This window comes from Balaenoptera musculus, chromosome 3, assembly GCF_009873245.2.
Source record: "Balaenoptera musculus isolate JJ_BM4_2016_0621 chromosome 3, mBalMus1.pri.v3, whole genome shotgun sequence".
Lineage (NCBI taxonomy): Eukaryota > Metazoa > Chordata > Mammalia > Artiodactyla > Balaenopteridae > Balaenoptera > Balaenoptera musculus.
This window is the reverse complement of record NC_045787.1, coordinates 84,789,437-84,802,373: the sequence shown is the minus strand read 5'-3', so window position 1 is coordinate 84,802,373 and position 12,937 is coordinate 84,789,437. Positions and strand designations below refer to the sequence as shown.

Here is a 12,937-nt window from a genome sequence, read left to right as displayed (position 1 = left end):
TTCTAATTTCCTCTGTTTTAGTGATTATTTGTTCCTGATAATTCTTATTTAGATCCAAATTTTTATCTTATATTATTTCTCTTCTACCTGAAGACGTTCTCTTAAAAATTTCTTGTAGTGCATTTCTGCCAGTAATGAAGATTTTCAGCTCTTACATGTATCAAAACCTTTAATTTGCTTTTTTGAACTATTAAATATTTGTAATTATAAAATAGAAAAATAGGATAATTTCTTTTTATTTTGCCTTGTCAGTTTATGAAAGATATTTTATCTTCCAGATCATATTGTATTTGATGAGAATGCTATTGTTATTATAACCTATGTTCCTTTGTCATTTTTCTATGGCTGCTTTTAAAGTAATCTCTTATTGGTTTTTAATAATTTGATTGCATTGTAATTTGGGGTAACGTTTTGTTTGTACTACTTGGTGTTTGTTTAGCATCTTGAATCTGTGAAATAATAGTTTTTATTAAATTCAGAATTTTTTTTACTATTATTTCTTCAAATATTGTATTCAACAACTTCTGCCCATTCTTTGTTTTTAGGTCTTTATTCACAGATTTGTTAGACTTTTTGATAGTTTTAAGTCTTTTCTCTATATATTGAATATGATTCTTTTTGGATAGTTTATACTGCCATGTCTTCAAGTACACTTATCTTTTCTGATCTGCACTGTCTAATCAGCTGTTACTTCCAGTTTGTGCATTTTTTTCCTTAATATATTTTAATTTTTGTCTCTACAAGTCCTATGGTCTTCAAGAAATAGTTCCATTTTATATTTTCTATTTCCTATTTTTTTCGACACCTTTTCCTGGAACACTGTAAGCCATTTTACTTTGCACCTTTTCACATTTCTTCAACATGAGGCGCTTTTTTTTTTTCAAAAACATATTTGATCTTTGATTCTTATTTAGCTTTCCAAGTTCCTGTGCAGTCTTCCAAGATGCCTAGAATTATTTGTTTAGATTCTTGTTGCCTAACTTACTCGCCTATCAGTTTTTCTCTCTCTCTTCACACTCCCCCTATAATCTTTTTACTTTCTTCTCTGTGATTCATGTCAAATTTTCAGGTTTGTTCTCCAAATTATGATTAAAACTTCTACAATGTCAATATTGCTCCTTATTGCCTTTTATTTAACTTTATTATTGCAATTTAAGTTCTTTACTTTTTGTATTTTATTCAGTTTATTTCTATTGTAATTAATTTTCTTAGGTTACAAGACACTGTAGTTTGGTTACAGTAATTTAAATTTCCACCCATGTTATGCTTTATGTGCTCTTACTATAAAAACTGGATAAGTTAGATTAATCTGTTTTCTTTGTAGCTAGATGTGACCATAGGGTTCAATCTTAACCAGTGGGGTTATGGCAGAAGTCTATTGTTGCTTCTCTAGTGCAAGGAAAAATGAATCTGCATCAATCAGGGTGAGAAATTAATCAGGAAACAAAAATTACGGCACATATTTTAAAACATATAGAGAAGTAAAATTAATTTATTAACTAGATATAAGTCTTTGTTAACTGGTCATCAAAAAACAAAAGAAGCCAAAATGTTTTCATGGAGGTATTAGCCTAAAGCAAGTAACTACCATCCCTGTGGGTGAGGAAGTAAAGGGAATAACCTTGAAAAGCTGAAATTCAACCTACTTGGGTGATTCTGTTGTCTCTAAGGGGGCACAGGCAAGTTGGTTCTGTTTGTAAAGACAAAGTCTGCTCTCTTCACCCACTGCTACAGGAACAAACGGCTACTCTCAGATTAAAAATAATAAAAATAATAATTTTAAAAGATCTGAAGTAATGCTGAGAGGAAAGAGAAAATCTCTTCTTTCTCAGCCACTCAGTCTCTCTTTAATGCCCTCATTGGTAGATTATGATAGGGAACCAGCTGACAAATTAGAAATACGTTTTGCAGAGTTCTGGTCCAGCATCACAATGCTGACTAGATAAGTGAAGTTTTGGAGCTGTGAAAAAAAGAACACCTTATTAACTGGCACATCAGTAAAAATTATTGAAAATGGCAGGGTGCTTTTTCTCATTCAGATCTAAAATTCAGAGCAAATTTCTATGTAGTAACTAAAACTATATCTATATATGTATACATCTATACGTCTATCAATCTTAATTTCAAAGCAAAAACATGTAGTTAATATTTTTATATGAATTGGAAATAAAATCATACCTTTTTTTCTCATAGAATTTCAGTATAATATTGCTGATTTGTATGACAGTATTTACTGACTTTGCCAGTTAATTTTTATGGCAGATATTTTCTTTAAATTGAGTGAACTAAATCTGCAGAACTGAAGTTAATTTTAATATAGGTATACACACACACATGTTTACAACATTTTCTAAATATATCGGTAAAAAAGTTGCCTTTAAGTGAAAGAGTAATAGAATCAATATATACTTGTTAAAAGCTCTTTTTGTTTGTTTCCATAAACTGAGAAAATTAATGAATCCAATGACTGGTAATAAATTGTTCTGAAAGTCAGTTGTCTTCCAATGGTTTAATTTTAACAGAATTGAAAGAGGATCTAATTGAGTTTGCAGCAGATATATTTGAGACTATTTTTTGGTCAGATAGGTCACTATGTGAATTTTGGGCTCTAACTTATTATGGCTTTAAAGAATTTTATGACAAAGTTTTTTTTTTAAATCCACAAAACCGCAATTTCCATCCAGTTATTATTGTGCAAGAATTTTTAGAACTTATACTTGTCACATGAAAAATTAAGGATCAAAAAATGGACTCTCAAATGGTGGTGCCAAACTCTGCTTGATCGTCAGTTTTATGTGTCCACTTGTTTAGGCTAGTCTCCTGTTATTCAAAGGCTAATTTGGGTTTTGCTGTGAAAGTGTTTTATAGATGTGTTTAAGGTCTATAATCAGTTAACTTTAAGTATGGGAAATTATCTAGATAGTCTAGGTGGACCTCATTCAATCAACTAAAAGGCTTTAAGAACAGAGCTGAGGGCCTCTCTGAAGAAGAAAATTTGCCCAGGGATAGCAGCTTCAGCTCCTATCTGAGTCCCAGGCTGTCTTTCCTGAGAGCCGGCCTTTCAGAATGGAATTCCCACTTGCCTAGTCTGTCCCCATGATCATGAAGCCAATTCCTTGCATTTAATCTCAATATATGTTGTCTGTTGTGCTTGTTTCTCTGGTTGAACACTAACACATCCTGTCTCCTTTGAAAGAGAAGTGATTTTACCCATGGATATAGAAATTCACTGAAAAAAAATAGCCACTTTTATCTCATTAAGAATTATTTTCCAATTAAGAAGTTACCATTATTTTAAAAACATGTAATGTGTTTTTTATTATCATATTTTAATACTTATAAATATGACTAATAAACAAGACATTTTTACATTTGTTCAAGTTATAGGGAACATTAAAAACTTAAATATAAAAATACTTTATACGTATTTATCTATTAATACAACAGATAAAGAAGCAAAGATCATGAAAGCACAACTTGCTAAAAATGAAATTAAATATGAGAATAAACTACCTTTTTAACTAAAATTAAAGATGCACAAATCAGTTCAATATATATATAGTATTTATATATATTAAATTGATAAAAATATTTCCATTTCTGCAAAGTATGATAGAGAGGTATAAATATAATGGGCCAAGATAGGCTAATGGTATTTAGACATGTATTTCAATGGCCTAAAAAAATCTGACCCTGCCAACACCTTGATCTTGGATGTCAAGCCTCCAGAACTGTGAGACAATAAATTTCTATCGTTTAATTTACCCAGTTTGTGGTACTTTGTGATGGCACCTCCATCAAACTTATAAACCAATGAATGTGAAATGTTTACATTTTTTTGTGGATAGTCAGCATTGTATGGTTTAATCTAATTCCTGATTTTTGTTCAAATAGTAAAAAAAATTACTTATTCATAATACTAATTAAAAACTGTTCATTAAGCTAAAACCATACTATTTTATATTTCAATACACAAGGTACTGAACATAATATATAATACTGCAGTATTTCAAATTCAAAATTGTTTACTGATAACCACATTGTCATGGATCAATTCAGAACACCAATAAATGGTCTTCCTATATTTTGTAATTGTTATTACTTGCACACTGAGATGCAGAAGTAATCAGAAAAACAGAAGGCAAATTATGAATGATTGTGGTGTACTTAATCAATGAGTGAGAATAATTTGAATCTTTTGGAGTAGAAAACTGAATACAGCTCTGGAGGAGACCAAGGGATATAGTTTAGGAAAAAATGTGAAAAGAATTCCTGTTGCAGGTGTTTGGAAACTAACTGCTTGGAGTCAGGCAGAGGTAAAGTGAATGGTTAATTTCACGCAGTTTGTATAGAGTGCTTACAACTTAAAATCTAAAGTTCACATTTAGTATCAAATATATATAGTCATACTAAAATGCTGATGAGATGGAAATAATGCAATCAGTCTGTATTATCATAAAATATTATATCTGTTTAATTTAAAGGGAGGATACCATCCTTAAATGTGAATATGAAGGCATTACAGCTGAAGTTAATGAAATAAGTATAGATGGATAATTTAGCACCTATATTTGATGAAGTATTGATGAAGTGTTATGGTAAATTACAGGTAAGAATTTAAGAAAATACTTAGCAATGTATTTGGAGGTAATGAAAATAGATGTGTAAATTTTAATTATATAAAGAAGTAATATTTAACATGAAGTTAAGCTTCTTAGCTATAATATTATACATTATTATAAAAGACAATTTTTGTTCATATTCCTGTTGATTTGCATAACAACATTTTCTTCAAGTTTGGAGCCAAATGAAATCCAAACATCTATCTTATGGCAAAATTTGGTCTTACTGTGATTCCAACCAAACCACAAAGTTTCTGTTGATTTTTGCACCTAACCACAAAAGAGTTTTGAAAATGTCAGGTTCTATTGTAACCTGAACTAAGTTTATTCAAAAGGTATATGAACTTTGGCCTAAATTTTTTCCAATTTGAGAATGGATTTTATATGGTACATTGCAAATCAAACAACAATCCTTGTTCAAGACTCTCCATTATGCCTTCTTCTCATGAAAGTCTAGCATAGGGTTAAAAATTGGAAGAAAGGGACAAATGTAACAGACATGACCTGTCATCTACATCTCTGGTAAGTGACGTAAATGTATTTCTCTTAGGTCAGAGCTCAGATGTCACCATTCATCATACAGTTATAGAGGCTATACCTTAAAAAAGTGCAGAAAATGACTCTTGAGACTTCTACTGGCATGAGCATAAAAATAAACTACTCTCTGGAGTGGCAAAGCAGTTGGGATTTTTAACTTCCACTTCCAACTTTAAAGAAGAATACAAAAGAGTTGAATGTGGAAATTTACATGAATTTAAAAAATCAGTATGTTTTTAAAAACATTAATAGTGCCACGAGAAGGAAAAAAAAACAAAAAAAAAGGCTAAAATGATGACCCTTCAAGAATTCCAGTATCTTAAAGCAAATGCAAGTCTGAATGTAAAATAAACATCCATCCTTTTACTCTCCGTTTGTTACAATGGTAATCTCCTGACACACAGTAAGGAGTATACACTTGTTAAAATTGATTACATATTAGGCCTCTCGCTCAACCTCATTACCATTAATGGCCTTTGCTGATGTTCCATTTTAAAAAAGAAAATAGGAGTTAATTAAGGGAACAGGTTCAAAACACCCCTGTTTTGTCTCCATGATGCCTCTTTTAATTAGTGAGACATTAAATTTACCATTGTGTACCCATTTTACTTCAAAATTACTCTGAATTTTATTTAAAAAATTTTTTTTGATTATTTGCCCATGCATTTGTTCAATTTTTTTAGCCTTTGAAGACCATAACAATTCTCTACCTTCTGTGAAGAAATACTATTTACACATACTATTAGATAAGAAATTAATTTTATTTTTGTTTTACATTCTTCTCTCAAAAGTGAAATACAGAATCTTATTTTTAATTATATTAAATGATATTGAGAATTTTCTTTGGGGAGTGTAGAGAATGCAAGAGCAATTTATTGCAAAATCTTGTGTTAATACAAACACGTATTCATACAATCACAAGTGCTCTGGTTAAAATTAGCATATAATGATTATATCATGTCTTATGATTCATAGCTTTCCTGTAGTTAATGATGAAATCATAAGGCTAAAAAGAAACATTTTATGGAGAAATCAATCATCCTTAATCCAGTGTGTTTTTATATCTTCTAGTTTGTAGTCTAATATACCTACAAAAAGCGTCTCACTAGCTTCACTCCCATTATTGTAATAACAATAATAATCTATATGTGTAAGAATTATTATTAGCAGACCATTAATCATACGTAACCGTTTTATTTAATTCTTACAATAAACATGTTATAAGTGTTGTTATTTCCATTTTTAAGGGGAGAACTGAAACATAAGGTAGTTAATTAATGGCCCCTTCTATGCCCTCCTCCTTCTATGACATTTTTTAATTCATGCATTCATGATTTGTTCAACAAAAATTGCTGAAGTATTTGGTATCTGCCAACCATTATGCTAAGTGTTTGGCATTTACGTCTGAATCATGTAGGTGTTCTTTCTGAAATAAAAAGGAGGTGAATGTGCTTGATAAAATGAAAAAGATCCTCAGTATTATAGTGCATTAAGTAGTTCTTCAAAGATTTTCTAACTAGTACTTTTAATTCTCAATTATTCACAAGTATTATGAAAATTAATGTATAGAAAATGCTTAGATTAGATTATATAGTAGTTTTATTTTATTTGATTTAATAAATTTATTTATTTATTTCTGGCTGTGTTGGGTCTTCGTTGTTGCATGCAGGCTTTCTCTAGTTGCGGTGAGTGGGGACTACTCTTTGTTGTGGTGCATGGGCTTCTCATTGCGGTGGCTTCTCTTGTTGCGGAACAAGGGGTCTAGGTGCCTGGGCTTCAGTAGTTGTGGTGTATGGGCTCAGTAGTTGTGGTTTGTGGCCTCTAAAGCTCAGGCTCAGTAGCTGTAGCACACGGGTTTAGTTGCTCCATGGCATGTGGGATCTTCCCGGACCAGGGATCGAACCTGTGTCCCCTGCATTGGCAGGCGGATTCTTAGCCACTGCGCCACCAGGGAAGTCCCATATAGTAGTTTTATACTCATATTTAATTTGCATAGTACTCATGAAGCAACTGAGGGAAAGTAAGAGTGAAGAGCAGAGGCTCTGTAGTCAAACCTTCTGGGTTGGAATCTCAGTCATTCTTTCAGTGATTTTGGATTCTGAATCTCCTTTTTGCCATGTTTCAAGAGTGAATAATGATAGTAGGTTTTATGAGGCTGAAAATTGCTTGACTATGCCTGGCTTTTCCTACACATTGGGAAAACCTGTACCTCATCCCCAAAACAGACATTCTCCTTCTATATTCCCAATATATTAAATATGGCCTTCTTTATCCAGTTACTCAAGCTACATTGAACGTTTTCAGCCAACGTTTTTTGTTTTGTTTTGTTTTGTTTTTTTAAATATGGAACGCATCACGAATTTGCGTGTCATCCTTGTGCAGGGGCCATGCTAATCTTCTCTGTATCGTTCCAATTTTAGATTATGTGCTGCCGAAGCAAGCATCAGCCAACTTTTCTCTCTCAGTCCTCCGTTAAGCAGTCAGTCATCAAGTCTGGCCGATCCTACTTTCTATATTTCTCTTAAATAGAATCTCTACTTTATTTTCTCATGGCCATTGACTTAATACAGATCCTTGCCACTTTTAACTGGACAATTTATTTAAATTAACCAATCAATAAACATTTATTTAACATCAACTAAAAAACTTCATCTCTAGGATTATATGGGAAAGGAAGAAATTGAAGCTACCATTTCTACTCTCTTGGAGCTTAACATAAAGTTGGAGAAACTTGATACAAACGTTTGAAGTTGCAAATAATACCATTTAAAAAATAATCTTCAATGTATTGCTGCATTAGATTTCACAAGACATGTATGATTAATTGACAAATAGACAACACAGACCATAATTAACACAGGAGTCTTGAAAATCAGAGATAACCATTGATTAAAGGATTTTAGGAGGGCTTACAAGTTAGTAGAGATCCGATTTAGTTATATTTTGATCAGCCAAGAAAGGTGAGCATGTTATTACTAATTGTAGAACTAAATGAATTAAAGTAGCATTGCTTGATATATTTAAAATTTAGATCTTTTTGAGATCCTCTTCCTTCAACCCTAGGCAGTGAGGGCTTCATTTCTTTGGCTTTGGTATTTTTTGTGTCCTCTGAAGCAGTTTCCAGGAAATACCCACAGTTTTGGCAGCTGGCATGATGAATAGCCTTCAAAGTCTAGCTTAATCCATTGTACAGGATAATGGACTGTACCAGAAGTTATTTGAAATCGTCTATCTGTTTGTCTTCTGTGTAAACATATGTTTCAAATAACTGAGTTTAATAAGTTTTGAAATATATGTTTTGTGCACCTGATAAGTTAATTAAGTAAAATTTGAAACTAAAAAAAATATATATACTGATGCTGGAGAACAGAATACTAGACTGTCTTGATTGCTAATTAGTTCTGTGACTGAGTGAAACTGGGGAACCAGCTCTGAAATGTTATCTCACGGAGGTCTTTCCTATCACTTCCAAGGCACTGTTGGCCATTCCCTCTTACACACTACACTATACCTTGAATATACCTAGTTTTCAGTCTTGACACTAAATAGTATATATTTGTTAATATGCCTACCTTCCCAATTTAAAAAGCAGGCGTGTAAAGTCAGCAGCACGTTTGTATTGTTTTCTTTCAGTTTTATTGAGATATAATTGGCATACAGCGCTGTATAAGTTTAAGGTGTACAGCATAATGATTCGACTTACGTACATCATGAAATGATTCTCACGGTAAGTTTAGTGAACATCCATGATCTCATATAGATACAAAATAATAGAAAAATTTGTTTCCTTGCGATGAGAAAAACTCCTAGGATTTACTCTCAACAACTTTCATGTATTACATTCAGCAGTGTTAATTATATTTATCATGCTGTACATTACATCCCTAGTTATATATAAGATAAATAACTTAGGGCTTCCCTGGTGGCGCAGTGGTTGAGAATCTGCCTGCCAATGCAGGGGACACAGGTTCGAGCCCTGGTCTGGGAAGATCCCACATGCCACGGAGCAACTGGGCCCGTGAGCCACAACTACTGAGCCTGCGCATCTGGAGCCTGTGCTCCGCAACAAGAGAGGCCGCGATAGTGAGAGGCCCACGCACCGCGATGAAGAGTGGCCCCCACTTGCCACAACTAGAGGAAGCCCTCGCACAGAAACGAAGACCCAACACAGCCAAAAATAAAAATAAATAAATAATTTAAGATAAATAACTTATATTTATCTTATAACTAGAAGTTTGTACCTTTTGACTACCTGTTGGTTTTGGTTTTAATTTAGCACCAGGTAGCATGCATTAGTAATCACTCAGTAAGAGACTTTGACCACATTACTTTACATTGTTCATCACTCATATCTGCTTTATCTAGATGACAATATAACAAAAAATTGCCTTTCTTTTTTTTTACTGGACTGATTTTTTTTTTTTTTTTTTTTACTGAATTGAATTGATGTGTGTGTATTTACTAGATATAGCTCTATTTTGAGTAATAGCGATACTAAGTTGGCTTCAACTGATAGCTGTTTTCCATGTCCTATAGGCATTTTGATTGATTTTTACAATACTTGGGTTCTTTAAATTTGCCTGAACACAATTCTTTCTCTACACACATCAAAGAACACACACTGTATTTCATTATCTCAGTTGATCATTTTTTAACTTCTAATCTTCATGGAAGGATTCCAATCACCTCCCTGACTCCTTAAGCCTCTTACTTTTGTTAGTTCAACCCCCCTTTCCTCATTTTGCTTTTGAAACCAAAATACTCCAAATGCTAAATTTGAAGATGGGGAAAGATATATGATTTTTTTTTCTTTCTATTGCCTCTAGGCTTCACTGATGCTTCTGCCTGAATAAGGTCTTTGGCAGTCTAGAAATTTTATACTCCCAAATCTTGTAGGCAATTTACGATAAACATAGCAAACATTAATGTCCATAATATTTTGAAGTACTTGCTGATTTAAGTGCCAATTTCAGAAAGCTGGTTTCAAACCTCCCCATACCTCAAATACTCTTAAAGGCATAGAGAAAGTGAAAATAATTCTGCTGCCTTAAAAGGAGAAAATATGGCATTGTGTGGTAAAGATTCTTTTTAACCTTGTTTTGAAATAATTTCAGATTTACAGGAACGTTACAAAAATAATTCTCATTAACCCTTCACCCAGATTCCCCAAAGATAAACATTTCACCAAGTGACATTTGTTATATTATTCTCTTTCTCTCTATATTTTTTCTGAACCCCTTTGCAAATAAGTTGCTGAAATAATACAATTTACCCTTAAATAATTAAATATGTATTTACTAAAAGCAGTCATTATTAATAACTTTAGTACAATTCTCAAAATAAGGATATTAACATTCCCACAATACTATTATCTAGACATCTACAGATTTAACCAAAAGTTTTCACTTGAACCCAAAATGTTCTTTATACCAAATCAAGCAAAGAGAAGTTTGCTTTGTTTTGTTTTTTCTGGCCCAGTATTACACGGTGCATTGAGTTGTCTCTTTCATTTCCTTTAAGGTAAGGTGATTTGCAGTCTGTCTTTGTTTTTCCTCAACCTGACATTTTTGAGGAGTCCGGGCCAATTATTTTGTAGACTGTTCCTCAAAATGGGTTTGTCTAATATTATCTCATGATTACAATCAAGTATGCATTTTTGCAGGAACATAACAGAAGTGATATTGTGCTCTCAGTGCATACCATCAGGAGGTAAATAATGTCTGTTGGTTCTGTTACTGGTGATATTAACTTGGGTTACTTGGTTAAGGTGGTGTCTACCAGATGTGTCTAATGTAAAGTTAAGGGTTTTTCCTTTGTATTTATTAACTAACTATGTTGTGGAGATAATGGATTCCTGTTTCTCTTCAAACTTCCACCCACTAGTTTAGCATCCATTGATGATCCTTGTCTGTGACTGTCAACAACTTACTGTGGTGATTGCCAAACAGTAATTTTCTAATTCTGTCATTTATTTTACATTTAACAGTTATAAGCCTACCTAAAGAAAGAGCTTTCTCTCTTCCCATATTTATGTATTGATATATTTATATCTGCATAGACTCATGGGTTCTCATTTTAGTCTAAAGGTTATAATTACTTTTTGTCATTATTTGTCTTAATTATCAATGTGTAATGGAAGACCCTATCAAAGAGGTTATTTTTCCTATTAGTATGTCCAACCATTTTTTAACATTTCTTTACTGTCACAAAAATACATTCCAGTCTTGCATTTTCCTTGCCTAAGCCAGAAGAAACCATTTATGAAAGAAACCTTAGTTCCTTTTAGTGAAAAAATTTATTTAGAACTATGATCTGAATGCTAGGTATCCCTATTTCTTTTATTGGGGCAGTGCTTCTATTACCTCTCAGTCTACAGAGCTAGTAAATACATGCACACACAAATAAAAATATACACATATATACATCTATATTTATTCATTTATCTATCATTCTGTTTAAAATAGATCTTACATAAAATTAACAAATTTCTTGAAATATACAACAAACTGAAGCTGTGAGAAGAAGAAATTGGAAAGCTGGATAGTTCCAAATCTATTAAAGAATATGCATTTATTGTAAAAAATTTTCTATAAAGAAAACTCTAGATACAAATAGCATTCTTGGTGAAAGCTTCTTAAAATGTAATGAAAATAACTCAACTTAAACTCTTTCAAATATAAAAGAATGGGGCATTTTCCAATTTGCTTTTTGAGGCCAGAATAACCTTTATTCTATACTATAAAAGACCTTACAAAAAAAGATCAAGAGTGCCGGTAAACTTAAATAGTAATACATTAAAAAAAAAAAGAAAAGTTAAAATTTTGTACATAAGTATATTATCAAATCAAGTTTTATATATATTATATGTATGTAATATATATATTTTATATATATTGTATATATATAAAAAACTCAGAAAGTTTCTCAAGAAGCACAAAATTACATGTAAAATCTATGCTCATGACCATTTTTTATAGAAATTGAAATTGGATTTTAGCCAACATGCTTGTTTTATTTATACAGCTCTGTTCCTTCAATATTGTTTGTCTTTCTGATTTAAAGCCTTAAATAATTAAAATATATATTATTTTCAAATGTTCTATTTTTTCAATATTTAGTGTGTCAATTAACTTTTTTGTTAAATTTGTTGATTCTCCCTCAAAGTAATGCTTTTGTTGGATGTCTACTGTTGTATTTCCTCTCTGTTGAAGTCCAGTGTGCTCTGGACTCTGAAGATGTTGCTAGGTAACAGTTTTGAATTGGTTGGTACTTCTCTGGTTTCAGAATCTTTTTTTGTTTCTGGAACATGGGAATTTCTCCTTTTGTCTATTGAGATCTGTTTTCTTCTATCTATCTATCTATCTATCTATCTATCTATCTATCTATCTATCTATCTATCTATCTATCTATCCATCCATCCATCCATCCATCTATCAGTAGATAGCCTCAGTATTTCTAAATAATTGTATTGGAAAGGGACTCATCTTTACCAGCCCAGCATGCAATTTTGCATTTCCAATTTTGAAATTATAGTTAGAATTTTAGAACCCATAAATTCTAGATACTATTCTAAGCACATTGTTCCTACCGATTTAATGCTGACAAAAGTCCTACTTATGAGATACTTACAAATATTATCTCATATTTTAAAAAATTTCCTCCTTTGCTCAATAAGAAATCTGAAGCAAAGAGGGGTTTGATAACTTGTCCCATATGACATTGCCTATTAGAAGCAGAGACAGAATTTTGGACTTACATATTCAGATTATAGAGCTTAT

At 32.0% G+C, this 12,937-nt stretch overlaps 1 non-coding gene across 1 annotated transcript; it reads right to left on the bottom strand.

Moving 5' to 3' along the window:
* Positions 1–7,496: 7,496 nt before the first annotated feature.
* Positions 7,497–7,603, bottom strand: LOC118893778. The gene has a single exon (XR_005019618.1). It is a non-coding gene; the product is annotated as a U6 spliceosomal RNA (small nuclear RNA).
* Positions 7,604–12,937: the final 5,334 nt, after the last annotated feature.